This window comes from Gopherus evgoodei, chromosome 3 (assembly GCF_007399415.2).
Source record: "Gopherus evgoodei ecotype Sinaloan lineage chromosome 3, rGopEvg1_v1.p, whole genome shotgun sequence".
NCBI classification, from domain to species: domain Eukaryota; kingdom Metazoa; phylum Chordata; order Testudines; family Testudinidae; genus Gopherus; species Gopherus evgoodei.
Window position 1 is genome coordinate 67,275,986 of NC_044324.1, and position 17,303 is coordinate 67,293,288.

Sequence of the window (17,303 nt, forward strand, 5' to 3'; positions counted from 1 at the left end):
TTTGTTTTCAGACTCCTCCAATTCATGGGAAATTTCAAAGAATTTGGTTTCCTTCCAAATCAGAGCAAAACCAAATCCTGAAATCTTGAAATTTTCCACATATCGGAAATTCTGAGTTCAGCCAGTTTTATGTAATATGCAAGTATTTATATTTGTCTACTGTTACAAAAAATATGAATCAAGATAAATCATTACCATCATGTTTGCTAAACTTCATAAGGACATTAACCATACAAACGAATCCCTGATATATCTTTGGCTTTCTAGCCTTTGAAATGAAATGCATTCTGGTAATTTTTTAAAAGGCTTTTATCTTGGAACAAGCATTTTTTATCCTTTTTGTGATTTTTTATAGAAGATTTTCATTACATAATCATTCACTTTAAATGCTGACACTATAAGGATAAAAACTTGCCAAAAAGCAATAGATGTTAATAGATAAATTCTGTCTAGCTGTTTTGTGGAGTATAAGTATGAGCATAATTTAACTCACAATATTTTTATAATTTTAGGGCCAGTCCTGCACCCTTACTTTATTATATAAAAATCTAAATGTATTTATTGGAAATTTTGTCTGAAAAAGGAAACCAAAACTAAGTCCTTTATTTGCATTTTCCATGTAGCCACAATTATAGACTTGCAAACATCAAGCAAAAGTAGGTAAATATACATAGCACCTTTTCTTAATTTCAGTATCTTTATAATATATGACTTGAACACATCTTGATAAAGCTTAAAAAAATTCTTGACAATATTTTTCCATCTTTTTGTCTCCTCTTTATGAACTCAATACACAGATTTTATGTTCACCAGAATATTAACGATTTATTTTGAAAAATAAGCAGACCTATCTGTTGGGATTAACAATCCCAACTCATTTAACAACCTGTCAACAAAAGTTGGAGATTTATCTGAGGTCCAGCATAATGTTCTATTCCTTATTAACCATGTTATTACAAAATGTTCTTGATATAAATTTAACTGATGGCCTTGATTGTAATGATTGTGTTATCCAAAAAACTATATACATAATGAGGTCATATTCTACCCTGAGATATGTGCATGCAACTCCTATTGAAATCAGTGGGATTCCTGAACAGAACTGTGGCAGAGAGTTCTCTTTGATCTCTAAATTATTTTTAATTAATTGGGGGAAGGGGCAGTAAACCAGCATTCCAAATCCTGAGGTTCTTAGTCAGGATTTATTTTGTGCTTATGCAGATCATCAAATTTGCATGTAAGTCCACAGTAATTTACCTGAGAGAGGACGGAGTAAAACGCTTGCTACTAGGTATTCATAGTGCTAGGATTACACTCAGTAGTAGTTTACTAGATGGGTACATTTTAAAGTGATTTAGGTGCCTAATCCTCCATTTTAAAAGTGATGTAGGCACTTAGGAGTCTAAGTCCCATAAAAAGCATTTAGGTGCCAAAGTCATTTTTTAAAATGGAGCTTAGACTTCTAAGTCAGTTAGGTGCTCTTGCACATTTTACCCTACACCTGTAATATGTACAAGTGAGTATTTTAGCTAGTATTTGTATTGCAGTCATGCCGTTGTGCTAGATGCTACAGTCAAAAAAGAATGTTGAGAATCATTGAAAGGGATAGATAATAAGAGAAAATACCATATTGCCTCTATATAAATACATGGTACGCCCACAACTTGAATACTGCATGCAAATGTGGTTGCCCCATCTCAAAAAAGATACATTGGAATTGAAAAAGGTTCAGAAAAGGGCAACAAAACTGATTAGGGGTACAGAACAGCTTCCATATGAGAAGAGATTAATAAGATTGGAACTTTTCATCTTGGAAAAGAGTTGACTGGGGGAGAAGGTATGATAGAGGTCTATAAAATCATGACTGGTGTGGAGAAAGTAAATAATTAAGTGTTATTTACTCCTTCTTATAAAACAAGAACCAGGGGTCACCAAATGAAATGAATAGGCAGCAGGTTTAAAACAAACAAAAGGAAGTTTTTCTTCAGGCAATGAATGCACAGTACAACTGTGGAACTCTTTGCAAGAGGATGTTGTGAAGGCCAAGACTATAAGAGAATTAATAAAAGAACTAGATAAATTCATGGAGGATAGGTCCATCAGTGGCTATTAGCCAGGATGGGCAGGGATGCTGTCCCTAGCCTCTCTTTGCCAGAAGCTGGAAATGGGTGACAGGGAATGGATCACTTGATGATTACCTGTTTTGTTCACTCCCTCTAGGGCATCTGGAATTAGCCACTGTCGGAAGACAGGATACTGGGCTAGATGGACCTTTGGTCTGATCTAGTATGGCCGTTCTTATGTTATGTTCTTATGTACATTTAAATAACATATAATCATTCATTTAATGATGTACGAGGAGTGATCATTTAGTATATTAAATATTTTAGAATGTGTGTTATTTTCCTTTATTTCTTGTCTGAATAATGTTGGGGTGGGTCAGGAGGGACTTACCTGTGGAGCTGGAGCTGGGAGCTGCAGCTGCCTGATTCAGGTAGGAGGCAGCCTCGGCTGAGTAGGGGCTGGCCTGGGTGATGACTTGGCACCTTCCCTCATGCAGTAACCAGACTTTGGGTATCTGCTCTGTAGATCTGATGAGACACTGCCAGGTCACTTTTTCGACCAGACTAGCTGGTCAAAAACCAGACAGCTGGCAACCCTAGCAGAAAATCTTGCCCTGACTTTTTAAAAACATTTTTGGTTTTGCACTCATAAACCTCAATTCTGCAATGCATGTCACATGAGCACAGGAACCTACTTTTAACCAACTCATTGCAGGATCACAGCCATAATTTACAGGAACATACCCATGCAAGCACTGTTTTGTGCTCACAATGAATTGCTGCTGCAAAATTGCAGTTGCTGTTATTTGTGTCCACAAAATTGTGGATGCAAATGATTGGCCTGAGAGTGCTGAGCTGCAAAGGCAGCTAATAATATTTTCAAACAGTCAACTGCAGTAATAATCTCTGAAAGAACTGCATGTGTTGATTTACCATTTTTACCAAAAAAAACTCTGGAAATAATGATAGAATGTAGATTATCTTCTCAGGTCACATGTTCTGTATGCCACAGTCATTAAAAAGGGTAAAGTCAGTGGGAGTTTTGCCATTGACTTCAGTGGGGCCAGGACTCAAATTTCTTAAAAATCTGTAAAGTTCATGCCAGTCACCACTCCTGCAGTAATCTTAGATTGTCTGTAAAATGGGCTCTCCGGTTAACTTTAGCAACACTTGCCTTTTTTTGAACGAGCTCCCACTGAGCAAGAAATCAGAGTGCTTTTGGCTATTTTGTACTTGAATTCATTTCAGAACATTACAAATATGAAGCATGGTTATTGTTATTTGTATTAAAGTAGTGCCCAGAAGCTCCAACTGAGATCAGATTCAGAACCCCATTGCACAAACACACAAAAAGTAACAGTCCCTGCCCCAAAGAGCTTACGCTCGAGAAAAACAAAAGCGACGGGACTGTGTTGCTTTTTCTGCGCTTGAAAGTGAAGTACCTCAATTAAAGGGAAGCTGGAAAGCTGGTTTAATGGTAAAGCACAGCAGAGGGAGTCAAGATATCTTGCATCTGTTTCTGGCTCCAATTCTTTCTTGCTATGGGAATCAAGGAACTAGAATAATCTTTTTGCCTCAGTTTCCCCATTGGCAAAATGGGAGTCATACTTCTGAGGCTTAACTTATTAATGTTTGTCAAAGTGTATTAAGATCAGTAGATTCCTCGCTAAATATGTTCAAAAGGGCACAAATTCATGAACTACAGTGCAAATTTGGCTAGTTTAAAAAAACAGCAAAAACCAATAGTAATAAAACCACCCCACAAGAGGAAAAGTACAAATCTCCCATCAAGAGCCACATAAACAGACAGTAATGAATTTTATTTTGTTAATGTTTCACTAAAAACAAAGGCAATTTTAAAATCAACAATAACCAATAAGGAGTATAATATAAGAACATAAGAATGGCCGGAGTGGATCAGACCGAAGGTCCATCCAGCCCAGTATCCTGTCTATCAACAGTGGCCAATGGCCAGGTGTCCCGGAGGGACTCAACCTAACAGGTAATGATCAAGTGATCTCTCTCCTGCCATCCATCTCCACCCTCTGACAAACAGAAACTAAGGACACCATTCCTTACCCATCCTGGCTAATAGCCATTAATGGACTTAACCTCTGTGAATTTATCTAGTTCTCTTTTAAACCCTGTTTCACAATCTCCTCAGGCAAGGAGTTCCACTGGTTGACTGTGCACTGTGTGAAGAACTTCCTTTTATTTGTTTTAAACCTGCTGCCCATTAATTTCATTTGGTGGCCCCTAGTTCTTATATTATGGGAACAGTAAATAACTTTTCCTTATTCACTTTCTCCTCACCACTCATGATTTTATATACCTCTATCATATCCCCCCTTAGTCTCCTCTTTTCCAATCTGAAAAGTCCTAGCCTCTTTAATCTCTCCTCATATGGGACCAGTTCCAAACCCCTAATCATTTTAGTTGCCCTTCTCCTTCTCTGAACCGTTTCTAATGCCAGTATATCTTTTTTTGAGATGAGGAGACCACACCTGTAAGCAGTATTCAAGATGTGGTCGTACCATGGATTTATATAAGGGCAATAAGATATTCTCCGTCTTATTCTCTATCCCTTTTTTAATGATTTCTAACATCCTGTTTGCTTTTTTGACCGATGCTGCACACTGCGTGGATGTCTTCAGAGAACTATCCACGATACTCCAAGATCTCTTGCCTGATTAGTTGTAGCTAAATTAGCCCCCACCATAAAATTGTATAGTTGGGGTTATTTTTCCCAGTGTGCGTTACTTTACATTTGTCCATTACATTTCATTTGCCATTGTGTTGCCCTTTCACTTAGTTTTGTGAGATTTTTTTTAAGTTCTTCACAGTCTGCTTTGGTCTTAGCTATCTTGAGCAGTTTAGTATCATCTGCAAACTTTTCCACCTCACTGTTTACCCCTTTGTCCAGATCATTTATGAATAAGTTGAATAGGATTGGTCCTAGGACTGACCCTTGGGGAACACAACTAGTTACCCCTCTCCACTCTGAAAATTTACCATTTATTCCTGCCCTTTGTTCCCTGTCTTTTAACCAGTTCTCAATCCATGAAAGGACCTTCACTCTTATCCCATGACAACTTAATTTACGTTAGAGCCTTTGGTGAGGCTTTCTAGAAATCTAAGTACACTATATCCACTGGATCCCCTTGTCCACATGTTTGTTGACCCCTTCAAAGAAATCTAATAGATTAATAAGACACGATTTCCCTTTACAGAAACCATGTTGACTTTTGCCCAACAATTTATGGTCTTCTAGGTGTCTAACAATTTTATTCTTTATGATTTTTTCAACTAATTTGCCCAGTACTGATGTTAGTCTTAGCGATTTGTAATTTCCAGGATCACCTCTAGAGCCCTTTTAAAATATTGGCATTACATTAGCTAACTTCCAGTCATTGGGTACCGAAGCCGATTTAAAGGATAGGTTACAAACCCTAGTTAATAGTTCCACAATTTCACATCTGAGTTCTTTCAGAACTCTTAGGTGAATGCCATCTGGTCCCGGTTACTTATTACTGTTAAGTTTATCAACTAATTCCCAAACCTCCTCTAATAACACTTCAGTCTGTGACAATTCCTCAGATTTGTCACCTACAAAGGACGGCTCAGGTTTGGGAATCTCCCTAACATCCTCAGCCATGAAGACTGAAGCAAAGAATCCATTTAGTTTCTCCGCAATGGCTTTATTGTCTTTGAATGCTCCTTTTGTATCTTAATCGTCCAGGGGCCCCACTGGTTGTTTAGCAGTCTTGCTGCTTCTGATGTACTTAAAAAACATTTTGTTATTCCCTTTTGAGTTTTTGGCTAGCTGTTCTTCAAACTCCATTTTGGCTTTTCTTATTACATTTTTACACTTAATTTGGCAGTGTTTATGATCCTTTCTAATTACCTCACGAGGATTTGACTTCCACTTTTTAAAAGATGCCTTTTTATCTCTCACTGCTTCTTTTACGTGGTTGTTAAGCCGCGGTGGCTCCTTTTTAATTCTTTACTGTGTTTTTTAATTTGTGATATACATTTAAGTTGGGCCTTTATTTTGGTGTCTTTGAATAGTGTCCATGCAGCTTGCAGGGATTTCACCCTAGTCACTGTATCTTTTAATTTCTGTTTAACTAACCTCCTCATTTTTGCATAGTTCCCCTTTCTGAAATTAAATGTCACAGTGTTGGGCTGTTGAGGTGTTCTTCCCACCACACGGATGTTAAATGTTGTTATATTATGGTCACTATTTCCAAGTGATCCTGTTATAGTTACCTCTTGGACCAGATCCTGCGCTTCTCTCAGGACTAAATTGAGAATTGCCTCTTCCCTTGTGGGTTCCTGTACCAGCTGCTCCAAGAAGCAGTCATTTAAAGTATTGAGCAATTTTGTCTCTGCATTTTGTCCTGAGGTGACACGTACCCTGTCAATATGGGGATAATTGAAATCCCCTAATATTATTGAGTGCTTTATTTTGATAGCCTTTCTAACCTCCCTTAGCATTTCATCATCACTATAACTGTCCTTGTCAGGCGGTCGATAATGGATCCTGGTCCAGTGATCAGTAATAGATCCCTACTGTTATATTCTTATTAGAGCATGGAATCACTATCCATACTGATTCTATGGATTCATTTAAGATTTTTTCTTCATTTGATTCTGCATTTTCTCTCACATATAGTGCCACTCCTCCCCGCTGCTCCCCGCCGCATGACCTGTTCTGTCCTTCCGATATATTTTGTACCCAGGAATGATTGTGTCTCATTGATTGTCCTAGTATATATACCTTTCTGTCGTATATCTTTTTCTATACAATCAGTGAAGAGAGTGAGGTAAGTTAACACTAAAAGAAAGGGAGGCAAAAGGTTTTCAGAAGCATTTTGAAAGTAGCTGGAATGTTGATGAGGCAGAAATCGAGGGCACGCTACTGCAGCAGTAACTATGGCAGTAATTCTGTCATGTGCATCTTTACATATGCACTAAATCTTCACTTCCATAATTATAATACATGTATTTTTCCCTTCCACTGCTCAGTTGGAGATTTCCACTCATACCGAGGGTTACTTTCAAATTGTATTTAAAAAGATTTCTCTCTAAGGCTATTTTTTTTCTTTATACAATATAAAGAAGACAAAATCCATTTTGTTCAGCTGTAACAGCCATTTGCTCAGATGGCAAAACAGAATTAAATTTCAACCAACAGTGAACTTAAAACCAAATCTAGAATAATTATTTTCTATTTAAAAAATAATAAAGATTCTCTTCTTTGTGCTGTGGATCTCTGAGTTTCACAATACTAGAGCTGTTTCCAGGAGACCATTCAAATGTCCATTGAAGTCAATGGAAAGATTCCCACTGACTGTAGTGGGCATTGGATTAGTCCTGAAATCAACCACATATCCTAATCTAAGAGATCATCTATCCTTAAATAAAAAATTACTCTGCTTCAGTCAGTATTCAACAAAAATATCTTATATGAACTTAATTACACAGTATTTTTTGTGGTTTTACAAAATGATCACATATTAAATATTGGCAAACAATTAATTTCTTCCATCCCTCTCAGGATCTCTAGTAGGCCACGTCAGAGAAGGCATAAGTAGCCTCGAGTGACATGTACTAGAGCTTAATTCGCAGCCTGACTCAATTTTCTGATTTTAGAAATATAGCTTGCCAGAGGAACTTGAGTAATTATGGTATAGAAAGAAACAAATGTAGTAACTGTTTTGCCAAGTGTCTTGCCTGTGTGCTAAGTTCACTATTTGTCAGAAATCCATTATCTGATGATTAATTAATAACAAAGTGCAATGCTGCTGTGCCATTTTATGACTCCTGTGCTGCTGATTTTGAAATGTAACACATAATGCTAGTTCAGTGAGTAGTATTTTTTAGGACTCAATTATTTTGGTACATTTTTGCTGGTAAACACAAAGCTTAAGCGCAACCACTGGAGTAAATTAGTGGGAAACTCCCCACCCACACACACAATTTTTACTATCCTTTTAATATTCTTTTCTGCACAACTTCAGCATCATGCTTTTTCTAATCCTAGCTCAGGCCCATAGCAGTTTCTCATGTAGTTGCATTTCCAACATAAAATATCAGAATCTTCTTCCCTTCTACCCTGTACAATCCTATTAAGGTCATCAGAAGCAAGCCAAAAAAAAAAGATTCTTATGGTTATTTCCGTCTCTCTAATTGCTGATTTAGGAACAAAATGGTTTAATGTGCATTTCTAGTTTTAAAAGTGACTGTAAAGTAGCTTTTGGGAATTCTGTGTGTATTATCAATCAATCATATCACACTTGTTCAATTTACCTGCAAGAGATGTTAATTTCTAACTGCCAGCCCTGCACATGTGACCTAGAATCTGAAAGTCAAGCTGGATCTTTTCTATTACCAAAACCCATCAACTTCTCCAACACCTTTGAACCCTTGACTTATAAGGTCAACGGGAGTTCATGGGAGTAAGAGGACAGAATTTGGCCTGACGATTTGGAACTCAGGTAAAAGTAAATGTAAATTCTCTTGATGATGTGTATCCTGATAGAATTCAGCTCTCTGTCCCATGCCTGTATTGGCTATGTGGCAGTGAGAAGGGTTACTTGAGTTAGTGAGGATGTGACTCTGACTGTACAGAGGGAGCCGGTCTGTTGAGAAAAAAAGATTCAACAAAGGTTTGACAGAAGCTACTGAAACAAAGGTACAATGTTCTTCCATAGTGTCCTTTCTAACTAGAACCCCTGTTTAAAAACATAGCATATTATCTTATAGTGTATGTTGATCCTGTGCACTGTGAGCCCAAGTATCAAACAAGCAAAACAGCGGTTGTGCCAACAGAGGCAGAGAGCTCGGGATTCCCTTGGGAGCCCAGGAGATTAGAAGCTGGCCCCATGAAAATAGACTTTTCCTAGGTGAACCAAGCTGCCTGGTTCAGGTCCTGTCTATGTATAATATATAGTAACTTTTACTAGCATGTTTTATAGAAAAGGAGAGAGAGATCAATGCAGTTCCTTTGACTCAGAGGTAGAGCTAAGAGATATTGTGCTGCAGGTTATAGATCTAAATTTAAGAATTATTCTCAGGACACTAAGCATTTTAGAGACTAAGAGCATCATGATGATGATTATTTATTGGAATTTCTGTGGCACTTATTGCAGAATCTGAGCAGTTCACAATATTAAAAATACATCTGAATGCCTCTACAAGGTAAAACTTTCTTGACTTTTTTAAGCCAGTTCCTGCCACTGCTAAGTAATCACCGTATCACTTGGAGATACCCAACTCCCATAAATCATATTGCAAAGTCTGAATAACATAGGTTCAAGAAAACAGAAGGAAAATAATCATTAATATTGACAGTGGCATTTCTTTATTACACTTTGTACTGCAAAGAGATTAGTAATAGTAATAGCTGATTGAAACAGATAGATATGAATATAATCCCAGGATTTAGAAAATAAATTTTAAAAGAGATTTAAAAAAAAATTATTTATTTTTTTACTGGAAGTAAGTTTGCTGTTGAGGGTTTTAATAGCAGCAAAACCTATGCTAAGTATACCTCTCAACTGTCACCTATTATATAAAATATTCCATATTTCAGACTGTATTATGGCTAGTGATGTTTGCCTGTTGCAGCTACTGTATGCTAATCCCAGGTGACTGCATTTGGTATACAATTTACTTCTCGTGCTCCTGCTGCAAATATTGGGTTAACTGGCTGATGCTGTGTTTCCAGTGCTTGCTCTGAGTGCTTCCTCTGTGCTCCTCTTCCTCCCGTCATCTTCGCATAATGAGTGCAGCCACTATCCCCAATGGAGAGAGGAAGGAAAGATAGGGGTGGGGGAAGGAATATTAATGAGGAGATGAAGGAAGAAAGAAAGGAACGGTGGGGGAGGGAAGGAGATAACATTAGAGATGGTGTGGGAGAAATGACATCCTATAGACTCTCCTTCGTTTCAGGGCTCACTGCCTCACATTGCCACTTACTTTGAGAGTCTGTCTTTCACATTGCAATAGGGGTTTGAAAGTTTCCACCTTGTCCAGTCCATCAATGTAGCCAGGAGTTTAAAATACACATCATCAGCTTGTTGAATGGTCAGTAAGTAAACTTGTTCATAAAGTGGTTTGGTTTTCTCAGGCTGCCAGACAATAAGATTGTTCATAACCCGCACTTGTTCTTTCATTCACCTGTGGTCCTCACCTACGTTAAGGTGTTGAGAAAAAATAATTATTTCACTGCCACATATGTTGCTTCCAGACATCTTTGTTCAGTCTGTGTTGCTGTTGAGAGTTAGCCAGGTTAATCGAGCCCTTTCTTGATGATTCCCAGCGTTCTGTTCGCGGTAGTCAAAAAAGCAAACAAAATGTTGGGAATCATTGAGAAAGGGATAGATAACGAGCTAAAATATCATATTGCTGCTATATAAATCCATGGTATGTCCATGTCTTGAATACTGCCTGTGGTTGCAGCTTCATCCAATGATGGACACTTGGTTCTGAAATTGTTGCCAGAAAGGTTTCCCATGTGGGATTTTAGCAGGGTGCACACTGTATTTTTGAGAATAACTTCCTGATTTGTTTAACTGAATTGTAAAATAATAGTTTAGTTTGCAAGTTGTGGGGCCCAACTGTGTGCTAGGAAATATACTAAGTGTAGGGGAGAAGTTTACAGATATTCAGCTTTCTACAATTTTTCTATTATATTATTATATTATTTATTAAGCTATTTATTTGCCTTCATCAAAGATCATAGCCTCGCTGTGCTAGGCTCTGTACAAACAAGTAATCTGACCATTATGCTACACAACATGTCGATGAAAGAAACAGGGAGGGGGTAGGTATAAAGGAGAGGGCAGGGAGAAGGAGACTAGGATGTTTTTCATAGTAAGCAGGAATATTGGCTCATTTTGTGATCATACTAATAAGAATATGCCACTAAATGTGGATCTTTCTAGAAGCACAATTAAGTATGGATCTATGTGGACTTTTCTCATATTTTGAATGACAGATATTTTGCACGGGGAAACTCCCTTCCCTTCTTAGTGTCTTTTTCTTTTTTTATTAACCATCTAACCCCCATTATCATAATATCTGAACACTTCACAAACGTCAAGGACTTTAACCTCACATTATCCTGGTGTGCAAAGAAGATTTTATCCCCATTTTCTTTTTGAGGAACTGAGGCGGAGAGAGAGAAGGCTCATCAGTAAGTGTAAATTGTCATAGCCAGGAAATTAGGGTCCCAGTCCAGGACCTTAACCACCAGATCACAACTCCTCTTTGGACCATCTTTCCTCTTCACTAATAACTTTGTTAAAAATAAGGCAGTTGCATTTCCTTAAATTCCCTTGAAATTTAAGTCCTGTTCTAAAATAGGAGCTGTGTACAGAATTGTGATTAGATAGTCTTTTCATTTGTATGTACTCTGATACCTTAATTTTCAAACTGGTAGTAAAAATTGCAGAATGGATGTGTACTTGTCTTTTTCTTTTCCTTTTTCTTTTTTTTTTTAATGAAGTAGGCTCTGATCTGAGACATTTTTTCTTTAATAAACATAGTAAATCTCTCAATCTTTAGTGTTCACTTACATTTAAATAACTGTATAATGAAAGCAGGGACTTTGAGCACCAGCAGTCAGTTCACCCATGAGCTATAAAGTAAATTCACAAATGTATTTTTCTCACATAATGCTTCTGAATATACCTGATTACAGAAACCCACAAATGTATTCAAGCATAGTACATCCTCTGCTCATAGACTGTCAGCTGTGTTGATAGATTTGGGCGTCCCATAGAAACAAACTTATTTCGTTTCTAACCTAAGACATGTTTACGCATAGTCTGTAAAGGTAAAATCCCAGTAGATCATTTCTTGCTTTTATTGTTGTGCTTTCAAATTATTTTTAGATCTCTGCCCTGTGTCTCTCTTAGTAGCACATCTCTCAGCCATGAGTCATTGCAAGATATGTCATTCATATTAGCGGAATCTACCCATGACACACATTACTGTAAATTGATAATTTATTGCTGATGCATGAAATTGAGGTTTAAAAAAATGTCCTTTATGTTAAAGAAATGAACCCTCACATTACTCCAAGATTTCTCATTTGCTGTTTTCTTATTCACGCCTTTTTGAATCTTTGTCAGACACATTATAAAGGTCAGTGACACATTGTAAGCCTGTCTAGTGTCAGGTCAGCTTGACTGTCCATGTGCCTCACCCAACTGACAGCACTATTGAAGAGGTAGTTGTAAAACCCCAAAGTTCAAGCCATTGCAGTTTTGTTCCCTCAGTTTATTTCTCTGAGGTACCCACAATGGTTACCCCTTAACCACAATAAATCAGCACATGCAATTCCAGTTACCATAAATAAAAGCAAAGTTTATAGATTGAAAGGGAAGAAAAGAAAAAGAAAAGCATAAAAATAAAAGGTGTGTGCATGTAAACAGATTGAGCCTGAATCTGATCTCACGTATCCTGATGTAAGTGAGGTGAATTTAACAGAGTTGCAATGGTGTATAACAGGATTCGGCAACCTTTCAGAAGTAGCCTGCCAAGTCTTCATTTATTCACAGTAATTTAAGGTATTGCGTGCCAGTAATACATTTTACCTTTACAGGGGCCGGTGGATGGAACCCCAGAGCAGCAGTGGGCTGAGCGGACCAGCGGCTGGGACCCCAGGCTGGCAACGGGGGCTGAGTGGCTCAGCCCTCTGCCAGTCTGGGGTTCCCTTCACTGGCCCCTGCCAGACGGGGTCCCAGCCACCAGCCCCGCTCAGCCTACTGCCGGTCTGGGGTTCCCTCTCCCAGCCCCTACCGTCTGGGGTCCCCATACTAATTTCCCCCTACCGTTACTCACACGTTCTTGTCAACTGTTTGAAATGGGCCACTCTCATTACCACTACAAAAGTTATTTTTCCTCTCTTGGTATCCTGCTGTTAATTGAATGGTCTTGTTAGACTGAGGGCTGGTCTACACTAGGGGACGGGATCGATCTAAGATACGCAACTTCAGCTACATGAATAACATAACTGAAGTCGAAGTATCTTAGATCGAATTACTTACCGTCCTCACGGCACGGGATCAACGTCCGTGGCTCCCCCTGTTGACTCCGCTACCACTATTCACATTGGTGGAGTTCCGAAGTCGACAGGAGCGCATTCGGGGATCGATATATCGCGTCTAGATGAGATGCGATATATTGATCCCCAAGAAATCAATTGCTACCTGCCGATACGGCGGGTAGTGAAGACGTAGCCTGACCTCACACTTGGTAAGGCAACTCCCACCTATTCATGTATTTACACCTGCTCCTGTATTTTCTACTCCATGCATCCGATGAAGTGGTTTCTAGCTCACAAAAGCTTATGTCCAAATAAATTTGGTATTCTCTAAGGTGCCACAAGGACTCCTCATAGTTTTTACTTTCAGGTGGTGAGCTTAAAAACTCCAGAGTGTGTGTTCCTTGAATACCTCAAGGAAAACACTGTCTCATTACCATAAAAATGAGTATCATAGATTATTAGTGTTGGAAGGGACCTCAGGAGATCATCTAGTCCAACCCCCTGCTCAAAGCAGGGCCAATCCCCAAATAGTCCCCTCAGGGGTTGAACTCACAACCCTGGGTTTTCAGGCCAATGCTCAAACCACTGAGAAGCTTGTCCTTTTTACAGACTAGTTGTTTAAATGCAAAACCATATAGATTTTTAAATATTAACTTCATATAGCAGATATAATTCCTATCATGTAGGCAGAGCACTGGCTGTGCCACATTTGGACCCAGTTACATTGCAAGCTGTGGTAGATGATGAGGGACTAGAAACTTCTATTGGCAGTTTAGAAGCTGATGTGTCAGGCTGTCATATTTAGTCATGTATACCTATAAAGTTTATTATAATCCCAGGATAGCAAAGTTCACCTTCATGTTTTTCTACTTCAGTTCAGCACACTTCACATGGCAAAACCCTTTTCAGAAATATATCCTTACCAGGATTCATTAGTTACCTCCATGTTCAGTATAAACTACTACCACTCTTTCTTGCCTTTAACCTGTGTGGATGCAGGTAGTAGTTGTCTTGGACAGCTAATTCAAATAATTGGTTACATCACATTCCTTCACAAACAGGTTTTTTTTGTTTCTTCTACTTTCCTCAGGGCATGCTATAATATCTGATGTTCACAATTACCAGGAAGTTCCTTAAATCACTGAAATTTTATAGTGAGGTGCATATTTACCGATTTAATTAATCATGTCTGAATTCTGTGACTATCCACTCAGCACTGACCAGTCTCTCAAAGCACTGCCTCAGCATTCAATGGGCTCAGTCTACAACCTGGGATTGTTTCACTTGGGACGGTCTCTTCTTGGTTATTCCGAAGTCCTGGTGGGGAATTTGGTTGCTGAACATTACACAACATATGCCTCTTTAAAAATTATTTTTCTCCTCTGAGTAAGTGTATGCGTGTGTGTGTGTGTGTGTGTGTGTGTCTGGTTCTTTTGTTTAATAAGCAAGGGGCTTGGTTGTAAGTAGCGAGCATTAACCTAACACAGTCCCCCGTCAACTGCTGCAGTGACTGGGGCTTCTGGACTAGGCATATAGTCATAATGATAATGTATGTGGTGAGGATCTTTCCCAAGATGGAAAATAATTTAATTTTGAAATAATAGTAGCTGAAGAGTTCAATAAATACATAGAACTAGAAATGTCAAATGATTACTTTTGCCAGCATGGTGACTGATACTACACTATATCCTTCTACGACACAGGGCTACAGAGACCGTGTACAAGGTCTCTTTCTTGTGCTGAAAGGATTGGAGGCATCACCGAGCCTTAGTCAGTTGGCATTGAGGAGTTCATCGATAGTCCTCTGTAGGTCTGGAGTCCCATCAGGGAAAGTGTGTATGGACTGTGGCAAGAATTTGTGAGGATTTGATGTAAAGGGCTTCCCTGGAGGAGAAATGCTTGTTATTGTGTTATCAGAAAGACAATTACGCTGGCATTTCTTTTTTATGCACTAACTTAACTTGCAGCTTCCAGTAAACACAGCTTCATTGCTCCAGTGTTGCCCTAGTATAGATTCCTAGACCAGAGGTGAAGAAATGGTGATTAACATTTTTTATGGAGCAAAATAAACATCTGTGATTTATAAGCAGCTGAAGTAAAAGTCACTTCATGATTTTGTGTTAAGTAGATAGTAATTATTATCGACAGTAATGAGATCAGGACTTAGGAGTCTGGCAAAGACCTGAATTTTATTAATGGAGCCACTGAATATCCTGTTTATTGTTATAAATTATTTGAAGTAAGAATCAGGTCATTTATATTCACACCTTTTTTTTTTCCTGTGAGGCCTTTCAGACACTACTACTAAGAGTCAGTTTGACACATAAAACATTAACCTTCTGTCCTAATAGGCCACAAATGTGAAACTCTCACAAGGTGTCCTGTCACTGCAAATATTCACAGACAAAATACTTGATATCTCTTTCACTTCCTGCCCTCAACTTTTGTGAAGTGCTGCTTCCTGCTATTATCCAGCTGCCTGCATTCCACTGCAAAGTTAGCTGCACACCAGTGGTGGGTGAAGTGATTCCTGTATGATTTGTGAAGTGGTGTAGAATCCTTCTGGATGAGAGGTGTGCTGTATCAATGTAAGACAGCACTGGGTATATTTATTACAGTGAAATGTGCTAATAAATAGAGATGGGTTCCAGGAGCAACATTCGGAACTAGAACTGGATTTTGAACACTTCAGAGCTCAGTCATACTTGGGTCTTTCAGTTTGATTCAGGCCTATTTTATTTATAAAAATCACTGATAAAGAAATAATGCCTTTACAGGGATTAATTCAGTACTGCATATCCCACACCATTGCATATAGCTCCTTATTAGACTGTTAAAAGTGTGGGATTGATATATTGTTTGTATTCACCCTGTCGAACTCTCCATCTTGAGCGTGACTATTGAAGTTGTTTATCTATACCAAACTTTGTGGGGAGGGACTGGTTCTCAGAAGGTTCTAGAAGAGGTGACAATAAAAGACCCTTTGTTCTGGGACAACAACCCTGGATTGCAGTGAGCAAAACAGAACCGGCAAGCCACTGGTACAGAGATCCTGGCCTCTGTTATTATTCAAACTCAGTACACTACTTAGGCTTGATTTTGTACCCAATGAAATCAATGTCAAAACACCATTGAATTCAGTGGGCGCAGGACCTGTGCCCCTTCACAGCAGTGGTAGAGCCAAGTGTCAAAGTTCAGGTTTGGATCCAAACTTTTTCAAAGTTAGGGTGCTGTTGGATCTAGAGATCAGATTTAAGCCCATCTCATAAATAAAAATATATGTTATAAAACATTGACTATAGATTGTATTCTTGCATTAGTTTTTTACTGTACTGTCTAGATTTGCCAGGTGTCCAGTTTTTGACTGGAATGCCCGGTCAAAAAGGGACCCTGGTGGCTCCTGTCAGTATTGCTAACTGGATCGTTAAAAGTCTGGTAAGTGACACAGTGGGGCTAAGACGGGCTCCCTGCCTACTCTGGCTCCATGTGGCTCCCCTCTGGCTCCTAGGCGTAGGGGCAGCCAGGGGTCTCCGCGCACTGCCCCCACCCCAAGCACCAGCTCCGCAGCTCCCATTGGCCAGGAACCATAACCAGTGGGAACTGTAGGGGCGGTGCCTGTGGACAGGGCAGCTCGCGGAGCTGCCTGGCCATGCATCCGTGCAGGAGCAGGAGGAAGGACATGCCGCTGCTTCCAGGAGCTGCTTGAGGTAGGTGCCACCCAGAGCCTGCACTGCCGACCCCCTCCCATGCCCCAATCCCCTGCCCCAGCCCTGATCCCCCTCCTACATCCTAAACCTCTTATCCCCAGCCTTAGTCTAGAGCCCTCATCCCCCCCATGCCCCGGCCCTGATCCCCCTCCAAACCCCTTGGTCCAAGTCTGGAGTACCCTCCTACACCCTAAACCTCTCACCTCCTTCCGAATCTCAACTTCCTGAGCCAGCTTGGTGGAAATGAGCAAGTGAGTGAGGGTGGGGAGAGCAAGCAACGGAGGGAGGATAGAGTGCGCAGGGGCGGTGCCTCATAGAAGAAGTGGGGCCTCGGAGGAGGGGCAGGACAGGGGGCATTGCAAGAGTGTTTGGTTTTGTGTGAGTAGAAAGCTGGCAACCCTAGTGCTGTCTACTGTACCTGTGTATTGTATAGAATGAATGTAAAGTGAAAAAGAATCAGTTTCATGATATTAA

The 17,303-nt window shown here is 39.4% G+C and overlaps 1 protein-coding gene across 2 annotated transcripts in view; it reads left to right on the forward strand.

The window, feature by feature from the left end:
- The window catches only part of KCNQ5 (potassium voltage-gated channel subfamily Q member 5), a 513,967-nt gene that overhangs the window by 258,965 nt on the left and 237,699 nt on the right, over positions 1 to 17,303 (forward strand). The window lies entirely within an intron of this gene.